The following is a 25172-nucleotide window of genomic DNA, read 5'->3' on the forward strand; positions in this document are numbered from 1 at the left end:
CCAACACAGACCCAAGCAGATAGAAGATGCTGAGGAAATGTTTGCTGAATTGTTTTCTTACCCAAAAAGACAACTCTGAACAGGGAGAACAGTGAAGGCAGGCAAAGGAAGACGGGTGTTGGCTGGGGACAGGGAGAGAAGAGAGCAGACCTCCCCGTGGGGGAACCTGACCACACTCAGCTTGGGAAGGACCCCTTGCAAAGCATTTCCCTGCTGGATGTCTGCTCAAGAGGCAGGCAGTTAGCAGATTCTCAGTTTTGGAGAAAATGAAAACAGAAGTCTTAACAGATATATTAGCCCCTCACCAGCCCCTGCAGGCTCAGACCACCATCTGAGCGAAATGAAATGTTTGCTTTCCCCACTCCTTCCTGGGCCCAGAAATTGAGGCTGGGAGAGATGAATGACTTGCCTTGGGGTTTAGGAAGTAGACTAGGACCCTGACATCTTTGCTCCTTCAACCAGGCTCTCCCATCACAACCCCCCCCCCCCCCACACACACACACACACCTCCCATCCTTAGTCTACAAGCTTTCCGAGGGGGTGGGGACAGGTGCTTCTGGTAGGATCAGGGAGGGGCAGGGAGAGGAGACAGGGCCAGCCCTCAGTTGCCAGCTTCCCCTCCTCCTCCCAGATACCCTCCAACACCCAACCGTCACATGGCCAAGGAGGCGCTCCTAAAATCACTAATCTGACCAGTTCCCATCTCCTCGTAAAATCTTTCCAGCTCCCAGTGACCTCAAGGATCAGCCCAAACCCTGCCTGTGTTCCCACTATCTTCCTCCCTGTCCCCTGCCACTCCCCAGGCCCCCCACACAACCACACGTGGCCAGAGACACACAGCTGCCAAGCCTGCCAGCAAGCCCATCCCCTCCGCTACGCGGGGATACGCCCACCAGCCTTCACCGTCCCTCTGTGGCCAGACTGCCAACTCCGAGGGGCCTCACTCCCCTCTGCCTCCGAGGCCCTCTCACCACAGGGTCTGGTGACCCACATGCCTCCACCAGCAGCAGGCAGGAGCCCTCGAGGGCCGAGCCTGGGTGTGCCTGCCCCTGGCCCACAGTGTGTGCGATACTGGCTGGAGTTTGCCGCACTGGGCTCCCCGCGGACAGAGAGGCCAGATCTAAGGGTGACCATTAAAAGGGGAGGCTCTTGGAGAACTGACTATAAACTCCTGGCCCAGGTCAGGTTAGGGCCAGCCAACTGGCTCTCCCACCCCAGCCTGTTAGGGGAACATGGATGGTGCCCAACCCAGTCTTTCCGTGGAGGCCTGACAATGGCTGTGTCGAGAATCACGGGAGATGAAGTCATCGCTCCCAGAAATAAACTGATTAAGAAAACGTGACAAGGCAAACAGCGAGGCTGGACACTCACACACTCCCTCCCTCCCCTGCTCACCATGTATTTCTCCTCCCTGGCAACCTGGGCGAGGCCTCAGCTCCTCTGGGACACAATGATGCCAGATACCAGAGCGCCAGCACGAGTAGCCTGGACTCCTGCGACAGCTGGGCTCTGGGAGTGGTGGTGACCCAGGGGGGCACTCTGCACAGGGATTTCCTTGCACAGGCTTCCTGTCCTGACCCTCACTGATGTCCTTGACTTCCCCTGTCCCTCTCAGACCCCCCTACTTTCTTTCCTTTCTCACTCCTTCCTTGGCCCGCCACCCATCTCTTCCTGGGGTTCAATCCTACCCATGTTTTAGCCCCCTCACCTCTTGCCCTCTCCTGGGGCGCAGGCCTGCCTAGATTCTGGAGAGGTGGGAGCGTCCCCGGCTAAGACAGGGCCCTGTGCTCTATGCCTGGCTCTGTCCTGTTCCAGCTGTGTGACCATGAGCTGGTCAATCCATCTCTCCCGGCTCACCTTGCTCATCTGTAAAATGCAGATAGCAATGTGCCTACCTCATGGGGTAAGATTAAATTAAATATGTTGATTTGTTCATTCGCCAACCTTGTGTCAGGCCCTATTTTAGAGGCCAGAGACACATTAGGGAACAAGACATTAATTTCCTCCTCCCTGGGCTTAGTCTAGTTGGGGGATGCATACAAGCAGATGTATGTTAATCTCAAGGGACACAAATGCTAGGAAAAGCACAGGGTAGGGCCAGGCTAGAGGGGAGGGAGGCTCTGCCTGGCAGTGTGGCTGGATGAACTGAGGAAGCAGGTCCCAAACGTGCAGGCCAGGAGTGGTCTGGGAAGAGGAACTAGGGCAAAGATCCTGGTCTGGGGCACCTGAGGGGCGGGGGACAGGGACCAGCGGGGCAGCAAAATCAGCAAGGCAGGCAAAGTTGGAGGTGAAGACCAGCCTACAGGGTTCGGTTGCAGGGTCCAGGTGTGAGGCAGTCCACAAAGCACACAGCACGGTGCCTGGCATGAGGTGAACCCTCAAAATTCTTCTTCTTGTCCCTGTCCTCATTACCATCACCATCCTCATCACCATCGACAACCTCATCACCATCAATAACCTCATCATCACCATCATCATCACCATCAACCTTATCACCATCAAAGTGCTCATCACCATCAACGTCCTCATCACCATCAAAAACCTTATCACCATCAAAAACCTTATCACCATCAACATCCTCATCACCATCAACATCCTCATCACCATCACCATCCTCATTACCATCCACAACCTTATCAGCCCCGAGACGGGGAGGAGTCCACTGGTCCCAAAGCTGGGAGTCAGGCAGACATCCTCAGCCCAGTTTACAGAGGACCAAGTTCCTTGCTCAAGGTCTCCTAGGCAGTGAGTGACAGGCAAAGTCAGCACTCTGCACAGACTGCGCGCTTGGGCTCTCCAGTCGAACTAAGCAGCCTGAGCTCCAGGTGCCCTCCCTTCCCCCATGAAGGGCCTGTCCTCCATCACTGTGTCTCAATCCACACAGGGCCTCCACTGGGGAAAACATGAGACTCCAAATGCAACAACAGCACCAGTGTTTGCATCACAGATCTGAGTTCCTTCTATCCAGTTTCTCACTTGCGGATGGGGAGACACCTCAAGCCCCATTGGATGGACTAGGATTGAGAAAAGCTCCTTTGAATCTTAGTTAATTTCACCTCCTCCAAGAGCTTCCCTGAGCCCAGCCAACTCTCCTCCCTAGGCCTGGCTGCCCCCAGCCACCCCTCAGCCAGGCTCCAGGTTCTCTGCATCGCAGCCCACTGGCCCCAGAGGGAGTTGGCCCAGTGAGAGCCCCCAGGTAGGGACAGTCTCACTAAGGCTGCATGCACCTCGGCCACCCCTGGCTGGGAGCCCCTTCCCAGGCAGGCAGGGCCACAGCTGATTCCTGTTCCTGTCTCCAGGGCCGGCACAGGTGAGCAAAAACAGAAATAACTGAATCCCGAGGGTCCCTTGGGGAGTCCTGTCTGCACGAGAAACCCTGAGACAGCCATCCAGCCTGCCTCCTCTCCTCTCTCACCCACTGCCTGAGTTTGGGGGAAGCTGCCAGGAAAAGACCATTCCTTCTTCCCACCCCCACCATGGAGCTCCCTGGCCAGCCCCTACCCCCCGAGCTGTGGGACATGCCCCTTCCCCACCCAAGGGTTCTACAGCTAGTCTCCCCTCACCTCTCACAGGCCAAGGAGGAGAGGCCAAGCTAGACGGCATGCTCCTGAGCACACAACAGATCACTGTTTTAATATGCCACAGAATATCCGCAGAACAAACCCCAACCAACAGTCAACAGTGAGGTGGAAGGAGAAAGTCCACTTTTTGCTTTTCACTCCCCTGTGTGGCTGGAATTGTTACTCTATGCTTATATTTTTCATTACTTTTATGTTAAAAAGACTCAAAAGTAAAGTTAAATGAATGAGGGCATTCGGCAGGTGCTAGCACCTGTTCCTCCATGACCCTGGGAGCTCTGGAAGGCCAGGTACCTGCCTTACATTTCATTTCTTCTGCCTGGTCCCTGCCCAGGCCGGCCAGCCACGCTGCACACTCAGAGGGGACAGAGCAATAGCGGGAGGAGCAGGGCCCGGAAAGCAGCCAGGAGTCCCTGCCTCAGACCCAGGCGTCTGGGGGTCGCAGGGTCACCTCACCTCCGCCCTGATCATCCCGCCCCCATTTGTTGCCTCGATCTCCTTTGCACAAACCCCGACGCTGTCCATGTGTCTGTCCATTCCATCAGTCCCTGGCCACCCTGGGCTGCAGTCACCTGCACAAACAGGTGTTCAATGAAAGTTTGCTACACACATCGCTGGCATAATCTGAACGACCGACTATGCCAGGTGATCATTTAGAAAGAAATGCAAATCTGGATCATGGAGGGAGTGGCAGAGAGGGTGAAGTAACAAAGAAAAGCAATGCCTGCAGGCCCCAATAGGAAGACACCCACACAGGCTTTGGCCAGAGCAGTCCAAATCCTCAGAAAAATGCAAAACCCCTGCTGGGGAGAGAGCATGAGCCCCCTTCAGAGAGTTTAGAACTTTCAGTGCCCAAAGAGCTGCACAGCCAGCAGGAGAGCAAATGTAAAAGGGGGGGTGGTCCACATGCATGCATGGACACACAGACAGGTGAAAGGTGGACAGTCCCCAAAGCTGGGTAGTTGCTTATACCTTTGCTAAAGATCAGGATATACTGTGTGTCCCAAACATCTCTCCTAAACAACTTAGGACCTTTCTTCCCTGACAAAGCCTCTCCTTTTCTGGGACGTGCTGGGCAGAAGCCCCTGGCGGGGGCAGGGACACAGCTGCAGCAGGCTCAGGGCAGGTCTGCTCATCCAGGACAGCATCTCACACCACAAGGCTCTTCCTGCAGCAAGGCAGGCATGGCTTTCACAAGGCGGGTGGCCCCGTCTGTTGGGTGCTCTAGTGTCCTTTGCTCCAGTCCCGACTGTCCTAAAAACATCCATGCCGATTCCCACAGGAGGCCTTGCCCACTCTCCTCTGCCCACCTGGGTTTTCTCCAACCTACGATGAAGGTCTCTGACTAAAGGTATGGGCTGTATTTGGTCAATGCACATGTTTTGTTTAGCCCACACGGCGTCTGACATTTTTGAGTTTTGAATCAATTGCCAACATTTAAAGATGTGAAATTTCAAAATGTCACCAACACAACTCTAGATGTCTGCCATCTCTTACAAATCCAAAGGCCCAGGGCCGTGGCTTAGTGGCTGCTGACCCGTTGGCAGGTCTCACACTCTCCAGGTTGCCAGTGTCTGCCACATCGGTGACTGCCAAAGCCAGTGGTTCCTGTGTGGCAGCTGGCAGAACATGGGGCAGGACCCAGGACACATCTCCCAGGGGCACAGTCAGCACCTGGCACACAGTAAGAACAGGGAACCCAATGCCCCACCACGCACAGAACCTCCTGATTGCCACTCGCTTCTCTGCAAGACCCTAAGCAGGGAAAGGACAATGCTCTTCAGTCCTGCCCCCCCCCCCCCATGTGGGGCACATCTGCAGCAGGACCCTGGGGTAAGCCTTCAGGGCTCTGTCCAGATTCTCACGTCAATATCTGACCTTTGCTTCAGTGGCTGCATCTTCCGGAGGCCAGTCAAAGCAAGAGCAGGGAGCTCCCCGCCTTTGAGAAAAGTGGCAGGATTCCGCACCAGCGCACGGACACTGATCCCCAGGACTTTTGTTAGACTGAGAAGGAGAAATTCAGCAGCAAGGACTGACAAAGCCAAGGCTTCCTTGATGCCCGCCTGCAGGAAGCCTCCTGCCCTTTGAAGCTGGAGGCCAACTCTTCCCTTTTTCTGGGTTTTCAAGGTCAGAGTCACATTGGCAGGAAGGGTTCTCTTTGTTCTCCTGCCTCAGACTTACCTCAAACACAGTCACTGTCCCCAACAGCCAGGTCCTCGGCAGGGCAGTGTCAGAGGAGGCCCCCCCTGCTCCTGCTGGGGTGGAGTGATGAGACGAGCCCCAGGGGCCTGCTTCCTGGGATACGGGTCTCTTCAGGGGCCTGGCCTCCGGGCCTGGGAGTGCCACCTCTGGTTCTCCGTGGGTGCTCAGTAAAGGCTGGTCAGAGAGGAACAGCCGACAGCCCCTGAGCAGGTAGCTGCTAGGAGGACAGGCTTGGCCCTCTGCCCTCCCGAGCTGGTGATGTGGCCTCGGGCTACTTGCCTCCTCTCTCTGAGCTTCCATTTTCAAACAGAGAAACAAATACCTGATCTGACACAATCAACCTCCCAAAGGAACCAGGAGGAGCAGTGTCAGTCATGAAGTGCCATGCCAAAGTTAATTATTCCCACGCCTGGCATCGCACCACATAGTTGGGGCTCAACGTATCATTCACAGTGCAAACATTTACTGGGTCCCTGCGCTGTGCCAGGCCGCAAGGAAGGTGCCAGAGGCCCAGAATGAAGGCCTGGGCCCCGTGCACAGATCTGCCCTTCAGTGGGGCACAGACAACTGTGATACCATGAGAACTGTCAGGAAGTAAGGCTCGGAATGCCGTGAGGCCCACAGGGTGTCCCGGGCTCCACAAGGCAGGAGTAAGGGATCTAAGTCCTATAAGACCCCCACCTCCTGGCTGCCTGGCAGCAGAGGCCAGAGTTGGGCTGCTAGCTGTAGGGTGCCTGCCAGTCCACCCATTTCCCAACAGCCTTGGTGGGCAGCCCCATTCTGTGAAGGCACCTGTGTGCGTGTGCACACCTGTGCTATGTGTGTGTGCACACCTGTGCTATGTGCGTCTGGGCAGGAGTGCTGGACTGGCCATGACAAAGCACCTGTGTGGCCAGACCCCTTGCCAGCCTTTTACATACACTGCCAGTGACCCCACATGTACCTGGGGAGTAGTGAAAATAATCCAGACTCCTGGGCCCCACCCCCAGGGAGGTGCTACCACCCCATCACCAACAGGCAATGATCACAGAGCCTGCACAGACATCCTGCCCAGGGACCCCTTTCTGGCTGTGCCCCCTACTGGCCCATGAGACCAGAGTCAAGTCACCAAACCACTCGGCACCTGGTTTCCCCATCCCCCAGGTCGATGTGAGCTTCTGAGAGACAAAAGCCTGGCTCGGAGGAAGTGTGCGTCTTCGTGCCCATCCTCTGCTTGGTCCAGCCCAGCACTTGCTCACCTGTCTCTGGCTCTCCTGACCGCCACTTCTGCCCCTCTGAACTACTTCCCCCACCCCAAATGCTCGGAGCCCTGTCCTGCCTCACAGAGCAGCCTCGCACCCCAAAAGGACAGAATGGTTCTAAGCCTGAGCCTGGGGTTCGCTCCTGGGATTCCCCTGCCTCTGCCATCTAATGAACTCACCCTCTTTCAAGCTCCGGCTTCCGTGAAGCCCGCCCGGATTCTCTGCCAGCAGACACACTCCCGCCCGCCCGCAGCACAGTGCAGAACGAAGTGGGAAGGGCTCAGTCCTTGCGTGTCCCTGGGCACAGTCCTTCCTCACTCTCGGCCTCAGCTCCCCTCCTGTGCAGGGCTCTCTCTGACTCCTCATTCTGAGGCCCTATGAATGAACTCAGTCATGTGCTCTGTCGGGGGGAGGACCTCCAGGTTCACTGAGGTTCTGGAGGGCTGGGAAGGCGCCGGACACTGCCTTGTTCTACCCAGGACGGCTCAAGAGACCCCGCCAGTGCCCTGAGGCGGCCTCACTTGCTATGGGGGAACAAACCCAATCATGAAGCACAGAAAACGTGGCGCAAAGGGCAGTCTGCTTGGATTGAGGGGGGATCGGGGCAGTCTTCAAGTAGAAGGAGCTAGGATTTGAGAGACAGGTCGGATCAAAGTAGGAAGAGCGGGAGGCATTCCAGACAGGGAACAAACGGGACGGAAGTCCGGAAACCGCGGCACAGGAAGGCTCGCCTGTCTGAAGTGTCACTGCACCGACCTCGAGTACTCTGCCCGCTCAGCTACAAATCTCATCTATTCCTCTCGACAGCCTTCGAGATAGGAACTGCTATTATCCCCATGTTACAGAGTGAAGCAAGTTCCCCGAAGTCCCAGAGCTAACGAGGGCAGAGCTGGGATCTGGACCCAGGTGCTGGCGCATCTGCGTGAGTAAACAAGGATGAGGAGGGCACGCGGCTCAGGGGAGTGGGGCCGTGAGGATGCGCGTCTGGGGCTCCCGGGAGACTCATTAAGACCTTGGAAGCCAGGCTTCGTTTTCTTGCAGCCTGATTTTGAATGGCACCCAACCCAGGCCAGTGCTGTCAATGAAATCCTGTGAGGGCGACCTCACCCACGCGCTGAGCGTGCGAGCCGAGAGAGTCCGAGGACCCCAGCCCCGCACTTCCTTTGCATGATCCGCCTGAAGGATGCAGGGAGCTGCTGTAATGAGTGAGCGAGCAGGGCAGGGAGCTGGAGGCGGGCAGCCAGTCAGGAGCCAGGGCTGTCAGCGGCCACACCGACAGGCTGGTGCAGAGCTGTTGCCAGGGCAGCCCAGAAATTCTGCCTTCACAGGCAGAGTGATTCAGAACGGGTTGCTCTGTCTCGGCCACCAGCTAGGGGGCCAGCGCCTGGCCCTTCTGAAACCTCAACACAAAATGTCAGGGGCCTAGCAGGGGGGCCACGGGCACAAAGGGCCATCGAGACAGAACGCATGGACATGCTTCACATGTTGGAAATAAGCTCCTGTCACAACACAACCCAAACAGGGACCATGGCTGGAAGCCTGAGGCTCCTGGGCCGGAAGTCCCAACAACCCAGGCTCATCTGGTAGGATGCTCACCCCTGAGTGGTACCTGCCCCCTCACCTGAGCCCAGGCAGCCATGGGACTGGAAGGGGGGAGGAGAAGAGTGATGGAGGGCGGGTAGAGCTAAGAGGAGATGATTCGAGGAAGGCAGGACCCTGAGTGAACTCTCACCCAGCCGTTCTCTCCATGCTCAGCATCTGGCTGCCACAGGGCAGGGTCAGACACAGCAGCCGGAGTAGTTCTGGGCAGGGACGCGCGATCATGCCTGGAAGGGCAGGGTGACATTCGTTCAGAAAGCCCTGCACATTACTAAGTTGTGTGTCGGCCACACTAAACATATTAAGGTAAATGACTGACATGTAATAACCACGTGTGAAATTTAAGTGAACCTGCTCAAGGCCAGATTTGCAGGCACCCTAATCAGGACTGCAACAGACCAGGGGTAGCTGCAGAAAGCCCGTTCAATAGTTTTCTGTACAGCTGCACTAGTCAGGATGCAGTTTCCTCTCGTTTAGAAATGTGTTTCAAAAAGGGGAACATCTGTAATACTGTCAACAATATAGATTTAAAAAAAAGTTTTTAAATAAAAGAAATGTGTTTCCACTGGTGAAATGAATGGCTTCAAACGCAACCTGACGAAAAGACCACAGGGCATCGCCACCTGCCTGAACCTGCCCTAAGAGTCAGGCAAGCTCAGCAAGCCAACACTTCACAAGTAGCCTCTTAGGGTCCAGAATTCTGTTTGCCCCAAGTCCCATCACTCAATGGAAGACCCTGCCCCCAAGCCAACAAAGAGACTGGCAGTTTCTGCGGTGAGAAACTGTGGCACTGCCTGGAGGTGAACCTATGGTGCAAGGCACTTCTCTAGCCTGGAAGGACAAAGTGGGGGTTGCCCTGGCTTTAGAGAGGCCATGGGGCTGCCTTTCTGAGAGCTGCCCAAAACGTGTGTACACAGGGCAGAGCCTTCACTGAAACTCATCCTGGTAGCTGGAGGCAAAGGAGACAGAGTCCCACCTACTGCTAACCATTAGAGGCTACAGAGATTTACAGAAGGAACATGACAATAGCTAAACAGCCACCCTGACCTAGGAGGGAGAGAAAACGGATGACAAGTCAGAAACATAGTGGCGAACTACCAGGCTTTCCGGTGGGCAGAGGTTCCCCAAGTTGGTCAAAGACCAATGGGAGGCATGGAACCAAGCTAAGGGGACAGCCTACCGTCCACCTGCAAACAACAAGCAGGTCCCAGGCCCAAGTTGGGGTAGAAATTGAGGGATGTAAGACTATGGAGTCCATCCATAGCCCAGGTGGAGGAGAGTGTGGGAGAAACCTTGACCGAGCTTCTTCTGCCTCACATACACCTGGGCTCATGTCATGTGGCCTGAATCATGTGGCCCACCACGGAGGGGCAGGGACTGCCTATAAGGAGATGCAAGATTCTGGTACCCAGAGTCAGAGCTGTTGTGGTGACTGGTTCCGACCTGCCTGGCTTTCTCTCTGAAGGAGGGACCCGGCTCCAGGAGGAGCAGGAGCAAGACCAGAAAGACTGACCTTGGGCCCTGGCCGGTTTGGCTCAGCAGTTAGAGCATTGGCCTGCAGACCAATGAGTGGTGGGTTTGATTCTGGCCAAAGGTGCGTACCTCAGTTGCGGTTCATCCCCAGCCCTGGCTGGGTCGTGCGGGAGGCAACCAGTCGATGTCTCTCTCCCCCTCTCTCTCTTCCTCCTTCCGTCCCTCTCCTTCCCTCTCACTCTATCTGATGATGAACAGAAAAGTATTCTCTAGTGAGGACTAAAAAAAAAAAAAAAAAAGACTGACCAACTCCAGGATGTCACTAGCGCCCCCTCTGGGAGCACACAGAAGTGCTGGGACAGGCTGGATCCCTCCCCAGCTTCAGAGCCAGCCCAGATCCACCTGGAACCCCACAGGCAACGCCCTGCTGTGTATCTGAAGAACTAACAGATTTCCTTTGGAAGTGGAATCTGAGCAGGACAAAGGGCCCTCAGCTAGGGCTCTTCAACCAGACCAAATAAACACTCAGCCTCTCGCCAGGGGGCTGCAATTTGGGGGAGGGGCAGGGCAGAGCCAACCTGATCTGAGTTTGGGCTGAAGCGGTGGCAGAGCTCCCAGGCCCACCCGGCTCTGCCCAGCCAGTGTCCCTAGGGACACAGTGAGGCCTGGGTTCCCGGCTAGAACAAGCAATGGTACATCCAGCCCCAAGGTTACTCTGCAACCTGAAAACCCAGCACCCCACACCATCCCTCAGAGGCACAGGGCCCTTCCAGAGAAGGGAGAACCCCGAAATGCGAGCTGGAAGTCTCAATATTTGAGTGGGTCTGAGAATCACCCAGGGGCTTGTCATGAATACAGGCTCTGGGGCAAACCTCCACCTGAAACTCTGACTCCCCTGGGTGGGGCTCTGGATTTCTGCCAGGTTCCCATGGCACCATGACGCTCAGCTATATCCAAGAACCAAGACAGGTGGGATGACCTCTGATGCCCTCCAATGCCTCCTTCCCTGTGCCCACAGGAATGCTTGGTGGCTCCCCATCTGCAGCCCAACTTCCTAAAACCCTTGGAAGTCCACAGGCTAAGCGCCTTCAGCTGACCACACCTCCACCCACTGATGACAGGCCCGCTGGGAAGAACGGCAGGGACGAAATCAACCCTCTTCATCAGGGAGGAGTGTGCTATTATCAGAGCTTTTTCAAAGAGGAGTCATTAGTTAACTTATGTTTTGATCATCAGAAAATTACCCAAGTCATGTTAACTTTAAGAGGAAGCTAAACCAATAAGGCAGAGAGGCTGGCTTTGGGTTAACAGCTCCCCCACCCCCTGCCCCGAGGCACCCAGCCCTACAGGAGTGAGGTCCCTGACACTGGATGCAGAGACTCCTGCAGGGCGGCAGGTGCCAAGGCCAGCTCCCTGAAGCAGGTGGGCATGCACCTCAGCGTGCAGTTCCACAGGCCTGGGTTCAAATCCAGACTCTACCATTTAAAGGCTATATGATCTGCCCTGGCCGGTTTGACTCAGCAGTTAGAGCATCAGTCTGTGGTCCAGAGAGACCCGGGTTCGGTTCCCGCTAAGGGCATGTACCACGGTTGCAGTCTGTCCCCAGCCCTGGTTGGGTTGTGTGGGTGGCAGCCACTCGATGTGTCCCTTTCACGGCGATGTTTCTCTTCCTCTCTCTCCTTCCTACTCTACCTGAACAAAAAAATGGAAAAATGCCCTCGGGTGAGGATAAAAAAATAAATAAAATAAAGGCTATATGATCTTGGGTATGTCTTTTAATCATCTTCAGGTTGGGTTCCGTCACCTGTAAAGTGAGGCAGTATCTACTTCCTAGGACTGCTGTGAGAGTTGAGGTCCCAGGGGCCTTCTTTTAGCCCCTCACTCCCAGACCCACCGGGTCTACACAGGCTCCTCCAACTGCCTAGAAGGCTCTTCCCTGCGAGCTCAGCTGACCCCGGCCTTCCTCGGAGGAGCTGCCCCCACCACCCCACACGTCAAACCCTAGAGTTCTAGGTTCTCGCTGCTTTCAGAACATGTGCCTCAACTGCAATGACACCCTTACCAGTGAGACCATTCATTCCGGCCTGTCTCCTCCGCAAGGGCAGGGGCTGGGCTGGTTTTGCTCAACACTGCTCCCTCCTCGCTAGCACCATGCCTGGCACAGAGCACACCCTCTCCTCAGGAGGCGGCCATCAGAGATCACTGTCCCATCGCCGGCCCCAAACTTGAGCACTCGGGAACTCCCACTTCGAGTCCCTTCAATAGTCAAGTCAGTGCCCTGCCCTCAAAGGGCCCAGTCAGACCACCGGCACCTCTGGAGCCTGTCAATGCCCAGGGCTGCTTCCTGGGACTCAGCCTTGCATGGCTCTCCACAGTTCTCGTAGTAACACCTTCTTGGAGTTTCGGAAGCAAATCAAAGTCATTTGCCAACTATTTTCTCCCATTAATCTCACAATGCATTTGCTATTTTCCCTCCATAATGACTCATTTAGCAGCAACAGAGCAATTAGGCAGACCACAGAGTATTGATTTTCTAAGTGGGAGAAATGTCCGCACATCTTTTCATGCCCGTCTTGGGCTGTCTCCTGCTACATGGCGGGGTGGACTTGTGAGGGCCGGATGTGCTGGCAGAATTCTGAGGTCTCAAACAGAAGCTCAACAGCATGAGATGTGCAAATGTGAGTGTGTGCGCACATGAGATATAATAAAATGATCATGTGACACGCATGACCCCACGTAGAGCACAGAGCCCTAGGAAGCCAGCACCGTTATCACACCCATTTTAAAGACGAGGAGTCAAAGGCTCAGAGATTAGGTGACTTGCCCAGAACACAAAGGAAGTTAGGGAGCCAGATCCAGACCTAGGTCCATGTATCAGCAGAATTCTGTTCATTAGGGAACAAGGTGAATGTATCACTTGGAGGCAATACAGTACCCTTTGTGGTATGACCCAAGGAGACTCCCAAGACATAAAACAGTTAACCTAGGTCCTGAAGTCAGCCCTCAGCCTAAGTGCAGCCTCCGAGCCTAGCTTCTGTAAGCAGGTTCACCCCAGGCTTCCCTTGGCCACCCACCAGGCCTGGGCAGTAGCTCTCAGAAAGGCCTGCAGAGAGACACAGAGCTGGACACCCCCTGCCCTTTCCTTCCTCCACCACCCCTCTCCCCAAGACAAATGCCTACCCACCCTATAAAAAGAGAGGCAGAAGGGTGACTCAAGAATGATCTGATGAGCAGGACACCTGGTAGCTTTATGCCCATTATCTGTGGAGGACTCCAGGCCTCACAGCTGGGACACCATTACACAGGGTTTTTGTTTACCTACTTTCTATGCCCAGAAACATTCCAAGCAATCTGGGATGGGAGCTGCAGGAGCAATAGGTCCCCAAAGTCCTAAGGACCAAGGCCAGCCAACGTACTGACCTTTACCCAAGGAGTACATGGTTCCTTGGTGTCCAAGGTGAAGACCCAGCTAGCACATTGGTTTAAATGCCAACTCCACCACCATCTACGTGCCTTTGGGTGACATACTGCTCTTGCCAAGCCTCAGCTTCTCTATCTGTAGAACAGAATGACCCTGCCCGGCCACCTCCCCAACTGGTAGGAGGGCCAAGTGGTAAATGATAAAGTGCCACATAAATGCTGGCTAGGGAAACTCAACAAAGAGGAAGGTTTCTGAGAGCTGGCACTGTCCGGCAACGGCCTGGGCATCTCCCCATCACCAAAGAGGGCAAAGGGCCTGGATCGTCGTGTGGATGGGAAGCAGAGCATCCTATCTATCCTCCTGCACACCCAGCTGCACGTTAACACAGGAAAGGCTCCGCGGAGTCAATCGTTGAAAAAACTTACTTCTTTGGTTCACTGGTTGCTTCCCTCACCTGTTTGGACTATGAAATCCCCTTATCCCAAGCACCCATTAACATCTGCAAGAATGTGGTGTTCCGTGGAACTCAGTTTGAGAAATACTCCCATGGGCACTTTGGGCAGTGCCTAGGGGAGGTAGGGAAGAAAGCAGGGCCTTTCAAGTACACTCCTGGCTGGAAGAGACCATAGGATCTTTCCCAATGTCAACCACAGATCAGGAGCACACCCAGCCCTCAACTTCCCTTTCTAGCATGACAGGGAGGAGACAAGCCCATAGCCCCAGAGAGAAACTTCCCTTCAATGAAACAACACAAAAAGGGACTTAGAATCCTCAAATCAAGTCACTCCCAGGCTACCCCTGATCTTACCAAGGCCAAAAACTTGAAGGGACTGCGGAAAGGCCTCAAGCAGAAATCCCTGCCTTTGCCTGAAAAGGTCTATCAGGGCCCTTACCCCTTGGGTCAGCAGTGCCTCCCAGGCTACCCGAAAAGGAGGCAAAGTCTCCACCCCAGTTCATCACACTTCAGAGAAGAGTTTGTGGGACCGATCACATGAAGTGGGAGAATACAGAATCCCAAGTCATCCGTGTGCTCGACAGCCCACTTGTGGATCCTGGAAGAAGCCTGTTCTACCAGCCCCACCCAGCATGAGGCTCCATGGACACAGCCCCTCCAACCCAGCCCTCTCCTCTCTCTGGGGGGCTCCTGCCAGGAAAGGCTGGGGAGTCCAGGAACCATCAGCTCCCAGGAAGAGCTCCGGCAAACCACCCACAGTGGTGCAGACATTGCTCCCAGCAAGGACAGAGCTTTATTAATTATTCAGGGACAGTGCAATTATGCAAATCAGTAGGTAGCCTCTGCCCGATTGCTGCCTTCCCCAGGACTCCAGTGGGGGATGGGATGTCCAGAGTCCAACCTGCTAGGTGCCAGGAGGGAACCATCTAGCCCAAAAAGAAGAAATAAACCCCCAGGCTCTGGGCCCACAGAGGGCTCTGCCCAGAGCCAGGCTCCATCCCACACACAGGAGAAATAATAACTGCTTTGAGGAACAGTTCTGAGGACCTGGGGATGCCTTATTCCAGAAAAACACACCCCAATACCTGCTGCTGGGCCAGCAATACCATCATTCAAGACACTCCTGTAGGTCCTAAAGGCGTGGAATACTTCCAAAGTTCCCTTTTAAAAAGTACACTTCTAAGGAGAGGTAAGGCTTCAAATCAGTGTTTATCAGAGAATATTCTGCAGAGCTCGACTGCTCCACAGATGCCAACAGATGCTGGGGGGGGGGGCCTGGACTAAACAAGGTGAGACTGCGGGACCTCTCAGGGCCTTCAATGTCCTGGATCCCAGGGTGATTTCCTAGAATGAAGATGTTCACACGCCTGGTTTCACCACTGGGAACCCCAGGAACAGAGGTGGAGAAACTCTTCACAGACTGCTCGCTAAGGCCCCCGTCGGCCCCATCATCCCTCGACTCCGGGCTCCCTTGGAGTAGGTTTTCATTACTCTCATAAACAACCAAACATGTGGACTTCACGTGCCATGGGCAACTGGACAAGAACACCTCGGGCAGGCCAGGATGCCTGGCCTTGGCACTGCCCCACACCTACTCCCAGCGGCCTCCTGAGGCCCAGCAGTTCCACATGTGCCCAGCGCCATCTCAGGCCCATAGACTGTCCGCAGGGAGCCTGGCTGCAGGATCAGGGATCCTCAGCCAATCTGGCTGGACAGCTCAGCACCAGACTCGACCATCCTCCCACAGGTGCGGGTGAGGGTTGTCTGGCGAGTGCCCCCTGCCACCATCACTGTTTTCCTGACCCTCCTGGGCACTGATGAAAGTGTCCTCTACAAGCTGACCTGGAGAGGAAGGGGAGGTGCTGGGCAGAATCAGTTTAGCCCACCCACGACCTCTTCCACCCGCGACCTCTTCCACCCACGACCTCTTCCACCCGCGACCTCTTCCACCCACGACCTCTTCCACCCACGACCTCTTCCACCCGCGACCTCTTCCACCCGCGACCTCTTCCACCCGCGACCTCTTCCACCCGCGACCTCTTCCACCCGCGACCTCTTCCACCCACGACCTCTTCCACCCGCGACCTCTTCCACCCGCGACCTCTTCCACCCGGCCCACCTCACCAGAGCCCGACTGCTCCACAGAGGCCAACCCCTGTTCTCACTGATCAAGAGAACCAAATGCAGCCACATCTCACCAGCTCCGCCAAGAAGAAAGAGATGTGGAGCCCAGAAACCTGGGGGGCCCACAGAGAAAGACACTTATAATCACTGATCAAGGAGAAATGTGGGGGCGGTCACCAAACCAGCCCTACCCTCACATCCTGGGGATCCCACCCACTGAGACCAGGAGGAAGGCCTGCCTGCACTGCCACCCCTACCACCCCAGGACTTCAGCACCAGCAGAAGCCTCCTGCAGAGCGCAGGGTGGCCTGGGACACGCCTCCACCCCGCTGACAGCTGGTGTGTTCTCTCAGGTGGGAGACAGTCAAATACGAGAAAGATTTAGGTGCAAATCCCATCTCTGCCACTCACCTGCTGTCTGACTCAGGGCAAGTGGCTTTTACCTGTTGGAGCCTGTTTCCTCATCTATAAAATAGGGAGAGGGCAGTACTGTGCAGTAGTTAAGAGCACAGGCTTGGGAGCCAGACCACTCGGGCTCAAATCCTAGGTCTGCCATTCCAGCCATGCGATTCACGTCTCCTGAGTGGAACGCAGGGATGACGACAGAGAGCAGAACCCGGGCTTCTGTGAGGGTGACGTGAATTCCTCCCAGCGAAGTGCTGAGGGCAGGCCTGGCCCACAGGCTGTGCTCACCCTGTTGGCTATTACACTAGAGAGGGCCCTGGCTCTGGGTCCACAGAGACCTGGGTTCTAAATGCAGCCCGAGGGCAATCCCCATAAGTGATTTCGCCTCTCCGAGGCCAGTTTTGTCACCTGTGAGAGTAGCCAGGAGGATCAGAGATGACGTGCACACATTGCACAATGCCTGGCACACGGGAGACGCTTCCTCTGTGGCAGGGAGTTTATCGATGTGGCTATCGACAGAGCACATTGTCTGCAAAACAGGGCGTACGAACAGATGCGTGGCTGACGGTGGGCTTTTCTATCGTCAAGTCAGGCCGCTTGGGTTTGAGTCCCAGCTCGGCTACAAGCTGCATGACTTGGGCCTGTTGCGCAGTCTCTCGCCTCAATCTTCTCAGTACAACGAGGGCAGTAATATTCCCCCTCCTTCGTAGTGGTAAGGACGCAATGAGAAAATGAACAAAAAGGCCCCGCGCGTGGAGCCTGGCCCATCACCCAGGCCCATCGTGGCGAGTGGCGCTCAGGAGCAGCAGGGGTTGTCGCAGCCCCCCGAGCAGCCTGCTCTGTGAAGACTGTGAAGACTGCAAGGCGGAAACCTCTTGTCGGTGGCCATGGCTCCACCCACAGCAGCCAGGAGCTTCGTGACCCGAAGGCGGTGCAGCAAGGCCAGGGAAAGACTGCATGCACCGCCCTGGGCCGCTGCTTTCCTTCCAGGAACCCCAGAATCCTGGCTCCCAAGATACTGGTTTTGATTTTTGCTTTGTTGAGATGGGGAAACTGAGGCTCCGAGAGAAGTCGTCCGTGGAGTTGGGCCTTTGACTGGAGAGACTGGGCCATCTCCTCAGCGAGTGGCAGTGTGGGGACAGGGCTCTGAGTAAGGCAGTAGTGGGTTCAAATTCTAGTTCCACTCACCACGGCCCAGACTGCTCCCCACATGCTCAGCAGGTACCTGGCCTCCTCAGTTGGGAGGGCAGCCGGTCCACTCCACCTGGCCTGGCCTCTCCCTTGGCCTCAGCAGAGCCCGCCACTCATTCCTGAGCAGAGACCCTCCAGGCTGTGTGGAAAGACTCCCACGTGTGGGCCAAGGGCGCCCGGTCTGGCCCAGAAACGTTGGCTAGTCCTGTGCTCCGGGCTTCCATTCAGTGGACCCGGGCTTGAACAGCAGGACTGCCTCTCTCTCGATCCTGGGAAGTGACTCTCTCTCTGAACCTCAGCGTCCCCACCTGTAACCGGGAGATGGCGAGAGTGGGCCTTGCTGGCACAGGTGGGCGAGCACGGGGCCTGAAGTTCGCAGCAAGGTTCCCACTCCAGATGTGCCCCTTCACCGCTCTGAGCCCCACCCGCCTCACCTATAGAATGCAGGTCACAGTCAGAAGTGGCCTAACTGCTCCAAGCACTCTCGGGAGACCCGGGGCGGCTTTTTCCAGTGGAGAGCCCCATGCAAGCAGAGGGGCTCCTGGCACTCCTCTAGGACGGGGCACATTGATTCCAAAAGGCGCCACACCCATTCACTGCAGGTGGGAATGCAGACTGGCACAGCCACTATGGAAAACAGTACAGAGCTTCTTCAAAATATTACGAATAGAGTTACCATATGACCCAGAAATCCCTGTTCTGGGTATCTACCTGGGAAATCTGAAAACATTTACTTACAAAGATTTATGCACCCCTACGTTCACTGCAGCATTATTCATGGTGGGCAGGACAGGGAAACAACCAAAGTGCCCTTCGATACATGATTGGAAAAAGATGTGGTAGGGATATACAATGGAATACTACTCAGCCATAAGAAAAGATGAAATACTGCCATTCGCAACATGAATGGACCTTGAGAACATCATGCTAAGCAAGAAAGGTCAGACAGAAAAAGTGAAGAACCATATTATTTCACTCATATGTGGGCTATAAAACTGAAAGCAACAAATGAATAAACAACAAAAACAAACAAAAACTCATAGACACAGACAACAGTATGGTGGTTACAGAAGGAAGGGATTGGGGTAGTGAAAAGCAGAAGGGGTCAAACACATGGTGACGGAAGATGAACTGACTTTGGGTGGTGGGCACACAGTGCAATGTACAGATCATGGATCATAGAAATGTACACTTGAAACCTATATGATTTTATTAACCAATGTCACCCCAATACATTTAATTAAAAAAAAAATTTTTTTTCAAAAAAGGCACTACAACCATAAAAAGGGTCTGCATGTTAATGGGTAGAGGTGGGGCACCAGCCAGGGAAAGGAGTGCCTAGACATGGGGTCCCCCAATGTGTGATTTGGGGCCAGTCATAATGCCCTCTCAGAGTCTCAGTTTCTACATCTGTGAAATGGGGAACAAAAACCTCTCTCACCATAAGCAGTCATTAAGAACACAGCATGGGCACTGCCCGGGCAAGTCACGGGCCCACAGCTAGGGCACAATTCCTGCCCTTTGCCAAAGAAATAAACTTTGGGTAATAGTTCTCAAACTTTGGGGAAACTCAATTACTCCACCAGAGTCTAATTTGGAAGGTCTGGGGTGGGGCCCAAGAATCTGCATTTATCAGGTGTCCCAGGTAATCACACGGGTTTGTGAAGATGAAGAGTCAGCCCTGCTGGGCTGGGCTGGTCAGTCCGACTCAGGGGCCAGCCATCTCCGCTTCCAAGGTAAGAGTGGGGTTGTAGTCAGATCAGTTCTGGGACCGTGTGTCCTGAGGAGATCTGGGGAAGTTGGAAAGGGGGAAGAAGGCAGGGAGGGGAAGAAGGAGCAGAGTGGGTGGGGCCGTGAACAATCTATTAATCAATCCCCTTCACTGAAACAGAAATTGTTAAGGCTCACACATCCTTCACGTGCTAACAGTCTGCAGCTGCAATACAGCGCTTTGATTACGAATGTCAAAAAGACAGAGCATGAAATTAACTTCCCCTTAGTCAGTGGGCACAGGGAGCCGCCACACTAATTCACTGCCCTCGTACGAACCCCCCCACAACACCATCGCATTAAATCAGGGCCTGTGCCACCAGGGTGGCGTCTACATCTCTGCCCACTGCTCTCTTACAATCCTGCCTGGCCTGCAAATGAGGGTCCTGAAGACGCAAGAAAGGTCAGGGCAACAGGCAGGTCCGCCGGCTAACTGGGCCATGGCCAGAGCCAGCAGGAACAGGGGCTGAAGAAGGGGCCTCTCTCATGGGGGCTGCCACTGGAAGAGGGAGGTGGGGGAATCACTGTGACAGGAGTAACTCACCCCGAAGAGCAGTCAAGGGACAAGTGGCAGCATGGGCGTGGGGGGAAGCAGGAAGATGAGGATGGCAAAGCCCTGCTCGGGCTGCCTCTGAAGAACCCCCGAGGAGTTTCTGAGGCTGCCCTCTGGCACATCACTGGGCAAACCCTGCACTCCTACCGGCCCACCCAGGCCACAGCCATCGGCTGAGGTCTTTGAGGGGACAACCCTAGGAGTCAGGTGCTTGCAGGCTTCCTGGGCAGGTGTACATGGGGGTACAGGGAGGCCCTATTCTTGGCCCACCCCAAAAATCAGGCTTGACCTCCAGCCTTAGGGTCACTTCTTATCACCCTTCAAAAGCCCAGAGTATTCCCAAGTAGGCTGCCAGAGACCCTTGCAGATGGAAAATCTAACTCCCTCTCCTTCCCCTGGGTCCTCACCCCACCACCCGCCTGGCTCAGAGGGGACCTCTGGTGCACAATGGTGGTTCCACAAGGACCTGGAAGGTTCTTACAAGTGCATACCTGGTGGCATGTGGTGTGGCTTGTAGACAAGGCTGGGTGGGGAGCCAAGGCTGTGCGCCCACCCACAGGCTCACACCTACACATGCCCACAGGGGACGGAGATGCCCTCCATCTCGGGAGGGGATGGTAACACAGGCCACCCTTCCTAACAAGCCCCAGCGGGGAAGGGAAACTTCCACATCATTTCTATCACAATAATCTCCTTGGGCTTTCAGCCAGTCCTCCGAGGTGGGTGGGCAGGCACGATCACAGGTGACGCCGCGCTGAGCACAGGGGGCGGGGGTGCAGCAAGGGAGCCGGCCTGGCAGAGATGTAGCCTTTCCAGAAGTTGCCTCGGGCACTGGGGGAAGAGGAGTAGGGAACAATGGGGTCTGTTGGCAGCAGCCCAAAGGCCCCTGGAAGAGTAGGAAAGGGGTTAGTTTCACCAAAAAGTGGTCAGTGACTGTGCTTCCCACAGCCCAGGTCATGTCACCTGGCTGCTCAGAGGGGGGGGGGATGGGGAGGGGGAGATGGTACAGCCTCCCTCAGGCTGGGCTTGCTATCCACAGCTACTCACACCCCCCACCCCCAGGGAGGATATGGCCCAGGCCACTCCTCAGAGAACACCAGAGGTTCTTCAAGCAAAGGACATTTTTTCACTCACCCTTAGCCAATCACCATAAGGGAGTGGGTGGCAGTGCAGAGCATGGGGAAAGCAAAGTGTGCTCTGCCTCCTGGGAAGGAGTCACCAAGCCAGCGGGGGGAGCTGGATGTTTTCCTTCTTGCCTTTTCGGTCTCCCTATGATCTCTTCTGCGGCCTTCTAAAATAGCCATTAATTAGAGCCTGGTAATTAACTTTCTGCTTCAAGTAATATTTTGCAAAGGAATTCCATTAAAGAGTCGATTTGCATATCCTCAGACATGGAACCTCGATACAGGCAGGGTTACTTGGGGAGAATATGATGGTCCCATGGCACCCCTCAGGCCTGACACCCCAGGCCTGGGCTCCACTGGCATCTAAAAGCAAAAGGGAATTAAGAGGGCTGCTGTCCTGATGCCCAGGTATATGCTGAGCCCTGGAAGGTTCTCCCCAAGAAGGTGGGCAGTTTGTTCACTAAACTGGCCAGCCCAGTGGCCACATACCCAGACAGAAACTGCACACAGATATGCACATATGAGAATTCAAACATGAACACACTATACACAAGTATATACATAAGAAGAAAATAGGTGCAATATCAATAATGGTAGTCAACACTTATTGAGCACTTACTGGATTGAACCACACGCCCACATTCAACCTACAAAAACAACCACTTCATATGGTCCAACCTAATATGAAGTGCCAAGTACTGTTCCAAATGCTTTCCATGTGATTACTCATTTCAAATGCACAGGCACGTACAGGACATTTACATATAACGTGCACACACACATGAGGGCAGGTGCGCACTTGCAAGAGATACACAAATGTGCACACACCGACATACGTGTATCTATAGATGCTGAGATGAAGAAAGGCTTCTCTAGCCTTTGAAACCCCAGCCTGGGGCTGTTCACATTCTCACTAGCTAATTTCCACCATTCCTAAAAATATTGCCCAGCTCGGATCTCTGGAAGATACACAAGGGAGCCGCAGATCTAAAAGGAGGGTGATAAAAATGAGAAGGCAAAAAATAAATTGGTTCTCCTCTACGTCCGAGTCGTGTTCTGTGGCTTTCCCCTCCCTCTCTGGAGATGAGGCTCAAAGTCATGCGCTCGTGTGCGGGGCTCCGGTCAGCCCTGCTGCCAAAGGTGCCCACGGGGCTCCAAGTACAATGCTGGGGGGGGGGGGGTCGAGATTGGTGGCAAGGCCTGGCTTCTGTGATGGTCCCACCTCCATGCCTTTGACTGTGTGCCTCAGTTTCCCTGAATCTAACAGTACCTTCAGTGCCCACCTACCCTGTATGGCGTAAGACCTCTCCAAGTGCTGTGTAAATACCCAGGGCTCCTTATGATAATTATCAGATTAAGAATTAAATCTGATTCCCTTATGGAGAGGAGGGGAGGGGAGGGGAGAGAGGAGAGAGCTGGGAAGCCTTCCCTGCAGATAATTAACGAATTCCCTGCCATACCTCTCAGAAGGCAGGGGCCCATTTAACAAAGATCCACCTACACGGGCCTCTCAGAGCAGAGGGAGGCCATACAAAGCAACCAAGAATCCTGCAAGGGGCTTGTCAGAATGTTCAGAAGGCAATGGACAGAAATACAGAAGACTCAAAAGAAAAAGCACCACTGACCACTGAACTCAGAAAACAACTCTCAATCACTAGCAAGGAAAGAAATGCAAATAACAGAGAAATACTATTTTTTCTGCCTAGTCAATACCTATTCAAATGACAAAGATTGTTTTATGATGACACCCAAAATGTTTTTATGGGTGTGAGGAAACAGATGAGTACTCTCAAAAATCACTGGGGGAGTGTAAATTATTATAGGCTTTCGGTGGGGGGCATTGCTATCAAAAACCGAAAACTGTTTGTATTCCTTGACGTAATAATTCCATTTCTAAGACTTTATCCTAAGGAAACAACTCAAAATGTAGACAAAGTTAAATATGCAAGAATTTAAATACCAGCATCATTGTAAATAAAAACTAAATGCCTAAATGATTGAAAACAAGTATAATCCAACATGAGATGTAACTTTTAAAATCGACTTTTAAAACGTATGTAGAAGAGGTTTGCATTCCCAGCGGTAGAGAGGAACAAAGGTCATTCTGCCTGGCTATTTCTTGTGTTCAAGGTAATAATGACCCTGTGTACCACCCTTTTCACCTTATAAGGAACAGCAACATCAAATATCTCTCCTGAACCTCACAATTGTACCTCATGATTGCCTGTTTTTATTCCCATGTTGTTGATGAGAAAACTGAGGCTTACCAAGATGAAGTGATTTTTCCCTAGCAATATTAACCACCACTCATTAAAAACCTCAACATGCTAGTCTAGCCTCTTTTGCATGTTATTACTTATTGAACAAAATTTTAGAAACATTTAAGAAATGTGCAAACCCAGTGTTAGTTGCTAAGGAAACAACACTGAACAGGACAGACACTTCCTATTAAACACATGCCGAATATATTAATGTTAATGTTTTCACCAGTATTATCATGAAGCCCATTTTACAGATGTGCAAACTGAGACTCAGGACAGTTAAGTGACTTGCCCCAGGAAAGCCTGGCTTCAAACCCAAAGGTCACATACTTTCCATTTATGCCTAGAGACTGTCTATACTGCTCGGTCGCCGAAAGGAAACAGAGAACACTGTCTGTGGTAGGGGAAAGGGGCCAGGCAAGAAAAACCAGGCCTGGATGCCCAGCCCCTCCTGCACCTATTGTCAACAACTAAAGCAGGAAAGCAGATCCCATCTTCCATTTTCCCTGCTCTTCAAGCTTCCTTTCCCCCTCCAGGGACTGCCTCGCCCAAAGGGGCAGAACTAATTCCTGCCTACTCAGCCCCCAAGCACCACTTCCATATCCCCCTCCCTGGTCTCACACCGCCTGAAATCCCACCATTAGTAACTTTCAGGTGTGGGAACTCCGGAGAACCCCGTTCCTGGGAGGGGTATTCCATCTCTATCTCTGCACACAGCAGCCTTGCATCCCTGCACCTGGGCTGCCCACGTTTATGCGATAAGCTCGGCACCGGAAGAATGGGGAAAATGGGAAGGGGGGTACAGTCACTGCAGAGTAATTATAGGTGTAGGGGAACAGGTAGAGAGCCAAAGAGGACATAATCCCAGCACGGGTGGGGAGCCAGGGTCACCCAGAAACAGTATGAGGGAGAAAAGGGATGAAGACAGCATAATATTGCCAGCTGACCCTCCTAGCTGCTCGAGAACATTAATAAATAAATGAGTGACTTGGAAATTATCTCTGGGAAGGCAGAACCACCACATCCTGCATCGCTTTTACCCACGTTAAAATAGCCTTGTAAACGAAGCGGCAGCATTTCCAGCCTGCGAAACAAAAATGCTTTTGCCAGCACACCTTTCACCTGGAAAGCCTCTGAGCAGCATTCATTTCTGTGATCCAGGAGAAATGATTACCTGTCCTTGGTGCTTATTTTCAACACCTCCAAAGAAGAAATGAGTGCCTAAGAGCCCAGGGATTTGGGAGACTAGTTCCCCCAGTGCACTTCAGGAGAATAAGTACAAGGGCTCAAACCTGTCCTGTGGCCCTGGGGACCCCCAGTGCCCAAGTGTGCCCGCCAAGCCCTGGCTGGCCTGACCACAGCCTCATAACTAGACAGCAGCCCTCTCCCCCAACCAGCCAGCCTGTGTCGCCACACCTGGGGTAGATTCCTTTCCCAGGGAGCAGAGGGAGGTTTCCATCCTCCAGGTGAGAGAATTCCAGTGCAAAAAAATAACCTCCCCTACACAGCAGTTTGTAGAGCACGGCAGACAGCATTTAACAAAGCCACTTCGCCACCATATACACAGCAGCCAGGTTTATCCAAAGTCAGAACCCAAGTGGCCGCCCCCAGTGCCCTGTGCTGTCTATCTACATGGGGAGACTAGGGACCAGGGCTCACACTTGTCACCTAGAAGCCCCCACCCCCTTCCCACCCCATCCTCTCACTGACATTGGCATCAATGCACTTAGCCCCTCTCCCCAGCAGGAGGCATAACAGCCCAGTGGGGGTCCCATG

At 54.0% G+C, this 25172-nt stretch overlaps 1 protein-coding gene across 5 annotated transcripts in view; it reads right to left on the reverse strand.

Moving 5' to 3' along the window:
* LOC118629895 (DAB2 interacting protein) overlaps nucleotides 1-25172 on the reverse strand; it is a 186444-nt gene that overhangs the window by 48648 nt on the left and 112624 nt on the right. The gene's annotated exons all lie outside the window — the stretch shown is intronic.

The sequence above is a fragment of the Molossus molossus genome, unplaced genomic scaffold (assembly GCF_014108415.1).
Source record: "Molossus molossus isolate mMolMol1 unplaced genomic scaffold, mMolMol1.p scaffold_m16_p_14, whole genome shotgun sequence".
Lineage (NCBI taxonomy): Eukaryota > Metazoa > Chordata > Mammalia > Chiroptera > Molossidae > Molossus > Molossus molossus.